Source organism: Callionymus lyra, chromosome 13, assembly GCF_982586985.1.
Source record: "Callionymus lyra chromosome 13, fCalLyr1.hap1.1, whole genome shotgun sequence".
NCBI lineage: Eukaryota > Metazoa > Chordata > Actinopteri > Syngnathiformes > Callionymidae > Callionymus > Callionymus lyra.
Window position 1 is genome coordinate 22,701,785 of NC_141830.1, and position 12,466 is coordinate 22,714,250.

Here is a 12,466-nt window from a genome sequence, read left to right on the forward strand (position 1 = left end):
TCTTATTCCGAGACGGTTAAGACCGGACAATGCTTTACTGGCTGAAAGACTGGATGCTTTAAATGTCAGCCGACGGCTAAAGAGGGCTGCCATTTGCGCAGCGTGAACGCTGCCACAAGCCCGGGCTGCTGATGGGACGCTAATCCTTCCCGACTAGCCTTGTTTACATTTCACCTCAAATCACCCCGTCGCTCCTCGGCCTTCCTTGCGAGACCAACACGCAACACTTAAATAGATCCCTCCTTCACAGTGTGAAACATGAACACTGCACATCGTTAAAACACAAATTAGCCCAGATTCTCGGCCGCAGCAGACTTTAATTAGCGGTCGAATGGAAGTCCGATCAGGCACAAATCATCCGGTGAAAAAACATGCACTCGCTCTGCCAGAGAAAAATGGCTTGTTGGTTTATTTTTCCCCGTGAACCAGACCATCCCGGGCTGCAGTTTAATTGTCTGAGTGATAGAGCACACGCTTTTGTTTTATTAAAGGCAAGAAGGGTTAGGGGTTGTTACACTACCAATAAAAAAGCTTAAAGATAATTCTGCTGGAACAAGTGAAAGGGTGTTTCGAACTGGCTTCCCCCTGGTTGGACACTGGGGAACATCTCCCTCAGGAACGTGTTGGTCGAATGTTAGACCTCCTCCTGTACTCCATCACCTCTGTTCATCATATTCTATTTATTCAAGCCAGCGCGGCGGTTCTTGGAGTTCATACTGTGGCCGGTTTCATGTTTGACCTTGTTATCCGGCAAAACAAGCCGTCAACAAACAGAAATATTTTGATGTATGTTTCGCTTTGCACGGCGGTTCTTCCCACCTGGTTAATGTTTAGGACGGGAAAGTGCTGCCTGCCAACGTGAGACTCTGAAAACAAAGATGATAAAGCCCAGAATGGTTGATGAACGTGACGAAACACATTTGGCTCATGAGATCATAGGGCAGTCAAACACGTGAGCGAAGTAGACATTAGTTTACAGCTTTGTGCTGTAGCTAGTTTTCTACTCCATACTAGCCAGATATAAAACCTGAAACAGATTGTTTGAAAAATACCTTTATCTTGATTTGATGTTATTCTGGTTCCAACAATAATAGGTTAGGTAGAACTTTATTGATCCCTCAGGAGGTCTCCTTCGGGAAATTGTTTTAATAATTTTAATTAATGTATATACCGGGCTTTTTTTTAAGGCTTCTGTGTCCTTTTTACATGAACATTAACAAAATCCTTAACAGCCTGAAAATAAACTCTCCCAAAACCCACATTAACACTCATGTCATACATTATTTTACCCAATTATTTCCATATCTTCCCAGTATCTAAGCATATGTATCATTCTATATAAATAGAGATTATTATTATTATTATTATTCTCATAAAAATATTGACATTAGGCTCAATGTACATAGGAAACTCACTTGCAAAAAAACTAAAAAGGCATAAAGAAGAAACTGACAAATTCAAATTTTCCTCCCAAAATCCACATGAAAACAAACAAAAACTACCCAAATTTAAACGACTGTTCCTTTAGAAATTCATTTGAAATCTTTTTTTCCCCCAATATTCACAGGAAACGGCCAACTCTTAAGAGTTCTTTGCTGAGTTAACACTTCCAGGTTCCAAAAAGTTTAGAGTACAAAAAACACCTGCATGTTCCTACTGTTAGCGTCCTCTATTTGCAGTAAACACGGTCTAGAAACAGTATAGCCTTCCACTCTGAAGTCTTTGCTGATCTTGACTAAAACACTGCACAACATACTGTATTTGTGCACACATGTCGAAAGCAGAGATTAAAAGGAAACAGAACGCATATGTGAAGAAATGCGTGCAAGCCGGAAAAGGGTATTTTCTACACACCTGTTGAACAGGAAGGCCCTTCTGCACCCACTGACCCTTCACCCCTGCGTGAGCGAGGAATGCTGGAAGGAGAAGCCTTCAATCACCAAGTGGGAAGCAGCGAAAGCAGTGGTGGAGCAGAGAAGTGACAGAAAAACACAGGCCAATAATTCCAGCAGACACCTCCATGACAACTGCCTGTCATCCCTACAACGTTGTTTAGCTTTGCTCACTAAAAGCTCTCTCCTCCTTTGTTTTCCCATTCCAGAAGCTCTGCTGATCCCTCCACACGTGCACACACACAAAGACAGCAGCAATGTGTCGCGTGCAGCGCGAGTGAGGACGAGACCACCAGGTGCAGAGCGAGGGAGACCATGATGCGTGAAGAGAGCGGGAGAAGGAACGTCTTTAAAGCGATGGCGAGCTCATTACGCTTATCAATATTCAACTGAAACAGGGTTGATGAATTATTGACGGTGATATAAGAGCATGTAAATTCTGCAGCACCAACCAGCACTCCGGGTGATCAAGGAAGCTCAAATCTGAAAAATGAAACGCTATCCAGGGTGTCTGAACCTGTACAACCTTCATCAGTGACTTTTAAAATGTGTGTTGTACTCACACTGGGATTTAGGGATCACTGTCCTATTTTTATAAATGTGACCATTTAGTCTACAGAATGTGTTTCGAAGAACGTCAGAACCACTTTTTTCTTTGTTGTGCTTACTATCGTTATTGTCAAAAAGAACAGAATACCCCACCTTTGTTGCACTGTGGGCCGACTTTAACATTGGCAATGTTTTCACAGAAATTGCATTTAAAGTGTGGCAAATAAAAAACACAAAAACTTAAACGGACAAAAATGCTGAATTAGCGGGAGCCATTGGCTGGTTCCATAATGGAGTCATCTTAAGAAAAAAATCAGACAGTAGTAATAAGTACAACAGGAGTTAGTTAAATTATGTTTTCGCTACATCCGGCCCGGGCCCTAAGGTTGCTGGTATTAAAGTATTAGTACCCATCCTTGGTTCGTGAATCAGACTTCTTTGCATCACAAGATCATTTCCCGGATCTGGTGTGGGGATTAATACATGTATATTATATGTTATATAAATTACTTACTTACTTACTTACAACATGCAAACCAAAAAATCTAGTTCACAAATGGACTGAACTGAGCTTTACCTTTAGATTAAGAGACTCATCAAAGTTGATATAAGACGGCCATTACATGCCTTACACAACAAAGTGGTAAAGATCTGTTGTTGTTTTCTCCTGCGTGTGCAGATAGCATGAGCACCCCTCTCTATGTGAGCAGGTTGGTACAAACCATGCGAAGCTGCTCCGTCACTGTTGCTAAGGCCCACCCTCTAGAATATAGGACATAGCCAGAGAATGTACACAGCTCCAGTCACACGGCCTAGCGTGTACTCGCTGACTCCGGATTATACTCATACATTTTTCATTGAAAAAAGGGTTCACATGTGGAAAGACGCATTTTGGTGGAAGTAAACGTCTCCCCAGCTCACCCCGCTCCACACTACAATGCGTCTGTAGTAATTACTATGACTTAAACATGAACACGTTGCTTGAAGACAGTATAGGTGGTACGGGGTGAGAAGCTGAGCTGTAGGTGTGGTGTCGATGTCATACATCGTCAGGAACGGGGTACATTAACCGGTCAATGTTGATGTATACATTTACAATAAATGTAATGTACGGACATGTACATGAAATGGACACAAAAGTAAATGTTCATAGATTGACCTGATTTTACTTTTTTGTATATATTTTGGTATATGGTTGACTTTTTTTCTGTAAGTGATGGTTGAAGTTAGAAGATACCGACGTTGTCATTGGGAATGACTAGGGCTGGGTTTCGAACTTTGGTTCTTCTGTGGCATGGACCGAAATACTTCGGTAGTACAAGTGTCGAAGCATGTTTTGATACTTGTACTACCGAAGCACTTCGGTTTTGGTACCCACGCAGGATCAAAAACAAGATAATGGTTGTATTTTTTCTGTTTTTTTGCACCGGAAATAATTTGTTATTTATTTTTCTGTAATAATAGCTTAGAAATGTACCAAACCTGAAAAGTTGTAACTCAATTAGTGACTGTACTATGTAAAATGTAAAATATTTTTGGAAATAATTGATTAATAATTGGAAGAGTATAATTGAGGAACCTGTATCGTAATTGCTAGGAATGACTAGAAACATTTCAAGCAACGATGATTTATATTCTCCCATTATCTATTACTCGTTCTAACCATTCGTTTACTGATGACGTTCACTACAAAGACTAAACAAGGAAATTACACAAGAACCTTTATCTCGTTTCGTATATAAATATATTCACAGAAAAATCGGTGATAGCCAAACACAGAATTCACAACTTTGAACCTACACTAGGGGGAGCCATAAGCAATTTTTAAACCACTCGGATTTGGCCTTTAATGTCCGTCTCCGACCTTCAGAAGATGCACCGACAACATGGCCCTGAGAATGAATAAATGACTCATCCTTTTGCGCTGCATCTTTACTAGTGTGACTCAACAATAATCCTAAAATAACCGAGCCACACATTTAATTGAGAATGACTTCCTGAACAAAGCATCTGTTGGTTGTTGTCTTGGAGATGTGACTGAGGTTTTTCATTCACAAGTGTTCCAACAGGAAGGAGTAGTGCGAGCTCCTCGTCTGAACGCCCGTTCTATTGTCTCCATCTGCACACACACACATTCACACACACACTGGTTCCGGATGTTTACTAGAGAATACCCTTGGATCGCACAAACCTTCAATGCAACACAGTAATAATCTTTTACAGTTCTATAAAAACGGTGTGTATTTGGGTTTTTATATTAAAGCCAGACATTCTGTGCATTCTGCGTCTTAACATTGCATCACGGCTATTGTGTCTGCACGTCAGCGCCGTGTATGTTTTCCGCCTGCAGCTCCTCTGCCCAACTTGATAATTCCACATGAATAGTAATTCGAAGGGGGGGCGCGTGTAGGCTCGTGTCCTCGTTTCAACTCCTGAAATCCTATAGGACGCCTCATCAGACATGCTGAGATGTTTGGCGCTATGCAGCACGCTACATCCACCACACAGGACACATTAAGAGATGCCTCAGAAAGAGGGAGAAAGGAAAGATGGCGAGTGGCAGAAAAGGAGGGAGCAAAAGGTTTTTTTTTGGGGGGGTGGGAGGGGATTATCTTTCTTCTATCGCGCTCAACAATTAATTAGGCCTGGAAGTACTGAGCTCAACGTGACTGCTGGTAGAATCATTGCGACTATCTCCGTCTAAAAAAACCTGAAAGATCGTCCCTGTTCCTTTCACGAGCCGTCCATCAGGAGGCGAGGAGCTGCAGATAATTGCCAAAATACATCATCAAACAAAAGTTGGATCAGACTCCCGACAACCGTTACGTAATGGTCGCTTATTATTTTATGGATACCAGACCTTTTTGAGTGGAGATGCGTATGTAAAGCGCGTGTTCAGATCGACCATAAGAAAGATGAAAAATATTAAATATTTTAGTGAAAGAGGGTATCAAAGTAAACTGGTATAGTTTAACCATAAGATATGTTCTCTTAGGTCGACATTCAAACTATTTTCATCTGCATTTATGACCTTTTTTTTAAAAAAATTCTGTTTGCCACACAAAGGGAGAGAACGAAGGGTTCATTATTCTGTGGACAACATACTTAAGTTTTGATTTTGATTTATAAATTTGATCTGGGAGGACATTATAGAAACCCAAGTTCAAATGATTAATGGAGGACTTGGAATTACATTTTAACCCCTTTAGGGCTGTTGTTACAGTGTATGCAGGTTTATTTTGATTTCATAGCTTGAGGTCTTTCAAACAATTGCTTTGTGTCATTTAAAATATAAAATAACAATAATAAGTCAACCGACATGTTGAATTTTAACCATGTGTCAGCTTTTCTGCCAGTTGAATTTAAAGTCAATGTGCAGGTATTTTTAAGCTACAGTGGTGGAGCTTCAATCATTTCTGTATTGAAGCTCAAAGCAATGCAGCGTCATATGCATGGTTTTCAGTGAGAATTATGCTGAAAAAAGGTAGAAACAACTAACGTACAGACCTATAATAAAATACCTTTCCAACTGAATAAACACAATCACATCTAGGGGTATGGAAAAACATTGATACACTTAAATATATGTTTTTTTTCACGATAATGTATAGATACTTAACAGAATATAAAAATATTGACAGCCGCTAGACAGCAGCAGTCATTACATCCTCCACAGCTAAAGAAAATGAAAAAAGGATTCTGGCAATGACTGAGGACGAGAGGATACAGTGACTTCACTTAAAAAAAAATGAAAGCAGTTAGGACTTCCAAGCCATGTGGTCTGTAAATTCTGCAAAGTCAAGTACTCGGGCAATACTACACATATGTAGTTGTTCCTAGAGTATATCATAATATATACAATACAATATATCTAACCCATGACCATGATACGTATCGTATCACCACATTCTTGCTAATACACACCCCTATTATAGAACAGTTCCAAACTTCCAACTTAACTTAAATATTAAATATTTTGAGATCACAGTTGTGTAACTGAAAAGCCACGGTCTGACATGAAGCCACCCTGGAAAGGACTGAAGAGAATAAGACGTACCTAGTTGTTTGAGGGACTCATGTGGCGGTTGGTGGTGGGCTTGGCCAGGGATTTAGGGCAGCGACTGGGTGGATCGGTATCAAGGCTCTCAGCTCAGAGGTGAGACGCTGCAGCAGGAGTCCGAGGTGTCATGGCTCCTCAGCCGCCGAGTCACATGGCACCATCGCAGGTGAGAAGCCTGGAGGCCTCTGACCGGGAGGAGAGAAGTGACATTAGACACACACAGAAATCAAACAACTTCAGCTATAATCTCAGACAAACCGAAGTGTACCTCGGGCTCGGACAGAGTGGTCAGAGATTGGTTTCAAGTTCTTATACTGCATGCATTAAAGATGAAGAGGAGCCGAAACTCCCTCACATTCTTACTCACATTGTTATGACACTTTATTATTCATTCATTTGCTGTTCAAGACACTTGGTTACACTGGTTATCTGGTTCAAATCTGAGTGAGGTAGCCAGTGTGAGCCCAATGAAGTTTTTAGTCACAATAACTACTACAACTACTACTATTAATAAATCGTACTTGTATAACAATAAACTTGTCTGCGGAAACATCGTGTTTAGGTCTATTGTGATTTTCAATTAAAAAAATGTAAAGGGTTATTAATCATTCTTAAAATGAATTAGGGTTTGTACTTTGTGTGAACCATTACCGTAGTCAGTCACCTTTACCTACTTTGGAGTTTAGCTATAAATGAGTTGCAACTAAAATAAAAAATGTTATGCTCATTTCAGGACCTTATACATGGATTAGTGTCCCAGTGAGGGACCATGTATGTTTATTTCATAAAGGTATTATAACAATTGAAAACACAGCGAAATAAAATCTGAGACATTTTGTTTAATTCAGGTCAGTTAAGGCTGACGAAACAAAACATTATAACAATTTGAGATTCTGATCTTGCTTTATTGATGAGAATGTTGACGAGGGTCTGATTGATTCTGAAGCAGAAATGTCTGACTACTAGTTTTGGAATTGTCATAAATGATAGCGACACTTACCATCAAGATACAACGCTAGATACAACATAGCTTAAGAAGACATTTGGCGTGTAATAGTAAGAACAACTGTACTTTTTGAAAAATGCAGTGGTATTTGATCATGTTGCTGTTGTAGCTGCTTTTAAGTTATAAGCCCTGTGATTTAAAAAAAAAACTCTATTTCCCTTTCAAAAGAAGGTTTTGCTGCTCTCAGTTTCCACAGAAACATATTTTCTTGTGGATTAAGTAGATAGGAAACAGATGACAGATCTTGCGAGGAGATACGTTGATAAGAACCATCTGCGATATGTATAACAAGTTCTCCGTCGGCGAAAAAAATAATTATTTCTTTACGATTTGACAAGAGTGCGAGTCATGCCTCGTTGGGTTTTAAACCAGGGTTTTTGCTAAACAATGCCAGCCAAAAGAGTGGTTAGACTATAGTTGTCATGGCTACAACAGTTTGATGATTTAGTTTGATCACAGTGATGGTGAATGGAGGACATATGTGGCGAGCTGCTGAGTGCCGAGGAATCAATCGCCCTCGGGGCTAATGTTTCTCTTCAAACTACAGATAGTCATTGCTCGGAAATTCGTGTTCGGCAGACATCAGAACAAGAGAAGTGCAAACATTCATTGTACACTATAAGTAACAGGGTTAAGTAAAACATACTGAAAAGGAAGATACTGGCCGTTGTATCTAAATATCTCGTTTCAAGAGTCAAGATCCATTAAGGAGAATTCTAACTTTCTCTGAAAACAAACAAACTGTTACATATTAAATTGGATATTAATTTGTATTTATACATTTAAGAGATATAAAAGAAAACCACCACTGTAATTACACTATACTATATTCAACAGCAATGCAATGATGCATTTTTTTTTTCTGAATAATTTAAAAAAAAGGGTTTCCCAATTGACATGCAAATCTTCAAGGGGTCTGTTGATTTTTATGTTGCAATTAAACTTCTCGGTTAATAACATCCTCAGTCATTACGTTCTCCACAGCTCCAGGGTATGACTGAGTATGAGAGGATACAGTAGACTCATGTAATCTGGTTTGAAACCAAACAAAAGCAGTTATTAATATACAAGACCAAATTCTGCAACACCAGAGTCTCGAAAAATACTACAAATATATCGCAACATATCATGTCATCCCCACTGTATCCTGATACTATTGTATCGCCAAATTTTTGCCAATACACACACACCCCTTCTAGCAAAATGAATAAAAAAGTGCAACGACATGATGAAAAAAGCTGCTCCAAGTATAAACTAATGAGTCAACGTAATATTTCTTTGACTGTCACGTTAAGTCAGAACTATATAACAATAAGTGGTTCAATTTGAATAAATGTGACCACCTTGGTATGTGCAAAAACCGAAATCTGTGGTCGATTGTCAAACTTCATCTGAAACTCAAATGTGATGAAGAGCATATTGACTTCAGAATCCGTTCCAGAGCTTTGTTACACTGAGTGATCTTGTAAATATTGATGCAACAACACGTGACGCATTATTCATTTGCATCTAATTCACTGTAATCCCTTATAACGGCCCCTACATGATGAGTCGGGGTGACAGGAGGATTATCTCGCTGAAGGATGAACCACGGTTGAGGCATTATGGGGAGTGTGCGTCTGCAGTGAGGACGAGCAGCCATTTTAGCGCGGCTGCAGTACGTCTGCATATATCACAACATTATTTCACTCTTAATGCCGTTTATAGGAAGACCCCTCTGCTCCAGGTTAATGTGAACGTCCTTCAGGTCAGTGAGGGGCCGTCGCTTCTGTTTGAGGGCATCTCGACCTTTTTTTTTTACGATTTTTGACCATTTACCAAGTCGTGCTGTCATAAAATTGTGTCACTTGTTTGTCTTATGCTCACAAACGCTTGTCAATAGTTGCCTTTTCAAAGAAGGCTTTTATTGGCTAGACGCACTTTTGAAGTTTTCAGGGGTGAACTCAAGTGACTTGTTAAGAATACCACTTTTTACTTTGAGCCTATCATCTATTCCTGGCGGCAAGAGAGGTAATTTCTTCCAAAGCCTTTCAGTTATCCTACACAAATGCCAGTGCTCACGTCCATAGACTTAGATGTTGGTTTGCAGTGGAAGTTTCAAGATACTTTCTGTCATTCTGACTATAATAGTAATGAAATAATCTCTTTGTTGTTCTTGATTTAATGATTTAGACTTCCTTTAAACACATTATAGCCGCTCCTATGTTATTGAATGCAACACACTTACACATGTGATCAAGTGTAGATGCATGTTGTTGTGGTGTGTTTAAACCAAACGAAACAATGGCTGGAATCGAGGCCCAGGAACTGACATCCTGACGTGTTGGAACATCAACAAACAACTCATCTTATCATGGTTTACACCAGGATTTTCTTAAACAGTGGCAAACAATTCACAAGTTCTCATAAAATCCATATGCATCTGCTGTCTGGGTGCAGCAGTGAAATGGGTCCCCGCTGAAACACGTTCCCTTAATGCGGTTTAGACCGGCAAGATACATATCCAAAAACTGGTTAATGCTACGAACCGGTACATCCACACAGGCCGTTTTGGCATCATTTTTAATTTAAAAAGAAGTTAAGTCTTAATTTGAAATAAGGAAATTAGCTTGAGAAGATCTAGACCAATCACAACTTGCATAAAAGCTATTTTATCCTTAACTCATCACGAGTATGTTTTCAAAAATCACACATAAATCTTTAAATCAATTAAATAATTAAAATCACTTCACAAATATATGAAGCTCTGATTGACGACACCCTCTGTGTCACAGTGGTACAGCACCCTCACTACCCAAGACTCTCTCAAACCCTCAGTCAAAAATACTCCTCACACGATCCACTTCTACCTCATGTACAGCCAATAGTAGTATTATAAACATCTGTACAATAGTGTGGGATCCCCTTGTTGGAGGCCAGACAGCTACACACAGACTCAAGGGTAACAAAGGATCAGATACACACACACACACACACACACACACACACACACACACACACACACACACACACACACACACACACACACACACACACACACACACACACACACACACACACACACACACACACACACACACACACACACACACACACACACACACACACACACACACACACGCACACGCACAAAGTACAGTTGTAGTGTTGATACTCATAAGCGTAACAATATGTTACATTTGAAGACAGAGTGTTGGCACTTAAGGTCGATGATGGAGTTGCACAAACGTTATTGAACCATACAACATCGACCAATGAAATTTGAAGAAGTTTCTGTGTTACTTAAGCTTTGCAGGTCTAGTCCCTGGAGTTATGGACAAAGATTTTTTTTAAATAGTTGTTTGTGATGGACTAAAAAGCTCCAGAAAAATGTCAAATGAAGGCTTCATTGTTTTGTTAATGAACCATTCAATAAAACATAGACCTGGACGATTATGTAAATATTGATCATGTTTTATTTTTAACATACTTTCCCCAGTGACAAGAGCCAATTACATGGTATACTAGTATTGTGTTCATCCTATGGTCATCTGACATTTTCCATCAATAGCAAGTTTAAGCTTAGTGGTTGTTGTTGTGCATTAAATACAGGACCTGATAGAACCAGATCTGCACAGCCGTAAATCGTTTAAGTGAGAAATCCTTGTATTATTTTAATATGGTTTATTATTATTATTTATAATTTTTTTCAATATCCTTGTTTTCATGCATGTTTTTTCTCTAACACAATAAATGTATGTTACAATTAAATGTATGTATTTGATTGTTAATATAAAGGCAAATAATAAAGCATGCAACTTTTTTCATAGTTACTTCAAATACTGTTGCAAACAAACATAATGTAAAACAAAAAGATTTGTAAACCTTCAAACATTCTTAAATAATTATGTTGTTAACGTTTATATTTACCGGTCAATAATGAATCAGTGCAGAGTAAACAAAAGTGCATTTCATATACTGCTGCTTTTCGTAGTGTTTACGTCTCTCTACGCTTCTTCTGCTCGGCGCCGCTCGTAAGTCACCTGACTACAAGGAGACCTGATGGTCAACTTAAGGTCATGATAAACGAAATAGAAACCTTTCGGATTTAAAAATCACATTTCTGAAAAAAAAGCGATTATATCGCAAATGCAATAAATCGTTCAGTATAATTAAGAAGGATTTGAATGATAAAAGTGTGACACAACTTCAATAATAGTATAACTACAAATGAGATTTGTCAAATTTAAGATTAAGTTTGTTTGTGTGACGAAGCCCAAAAGCTTTACAAAGGGACTTGGCCTTGATTTAATAAACTAGCCATTTATTTAATAAAGATACGTATAAAGTACTTTGTCAATCACATACTTTTCTAAGAAAATTGAACCTTGAAACAGAGCAATTGTGTGGAGTAACATCAGTATTATTATAAGTACACACATACGGAAGGAAAGCTCAATAAAGCTCAGGTATATAACTGCTCCAATGCTTGTTTATGTTCCTCCTATTTGTGTTTGAGTGAGTCTGTTGACGGTAGATTATTTGTGTGTGTGTGTGTGTGTGTGTGCGCGTGTGTGCGTGTGTGCGTGTAGCATTGGTGTTGAAGACACAACGTGGAAATTCCATGGGCCCCTTTAGGTTAAGATGCAGCAGAGATAAGAGCAAACGGAGGATTTCAGTGAGGCCTCAGCTATTCAGTTTAAAGTTTGCGACTCAGCTCTGCTCTCGCCATCGGCTATATATCTGCTTCTGTGCAACAAGATCGCTGACCAGGTCTGTCGACTTCAACGCTGCAGACGTCTCTTCTCGAGCTGTGGATTATTCTCTGGTGTTTCAAACATGATTGACAGTGTGTCACTTGGCATAATAAAAGGTAGTTATCCTCCTAGTTTAGAAATAATTAATGCATAGGGAAAACAAAACAGCAAGGAAGAACCATAAAGAAATCGATACACACAATATTTAGATTTTATTTTTTAC

At 39.1% G+C, this 12,466-nt stretch overlaps 1 protein-coding gene across 3 annotated transcripts in view; it reads right to left on the reverse strand.

The window, feature by feature from the left end:
• ncoa1 (nuclear receptor coactivator 1) overlaps positions 1–12,466 on the reverse strand; it is a 44,746-nt gene that overhangs the window by 25,024 nt on the left and 7,256 nt on the right. For all 3 annotated transcript variants that reach the window (XM_087805282.1, XM_087805280.1, XM_087805281.1), the window contains exon 2: positions 6,499–6,686. The gene's annotated coding sequence lies outside the window, so the exon portion shown is untranslated. The remainder of the gene's footprint in view (positions 1–6,498; positions 6,687–12,466) is intronic.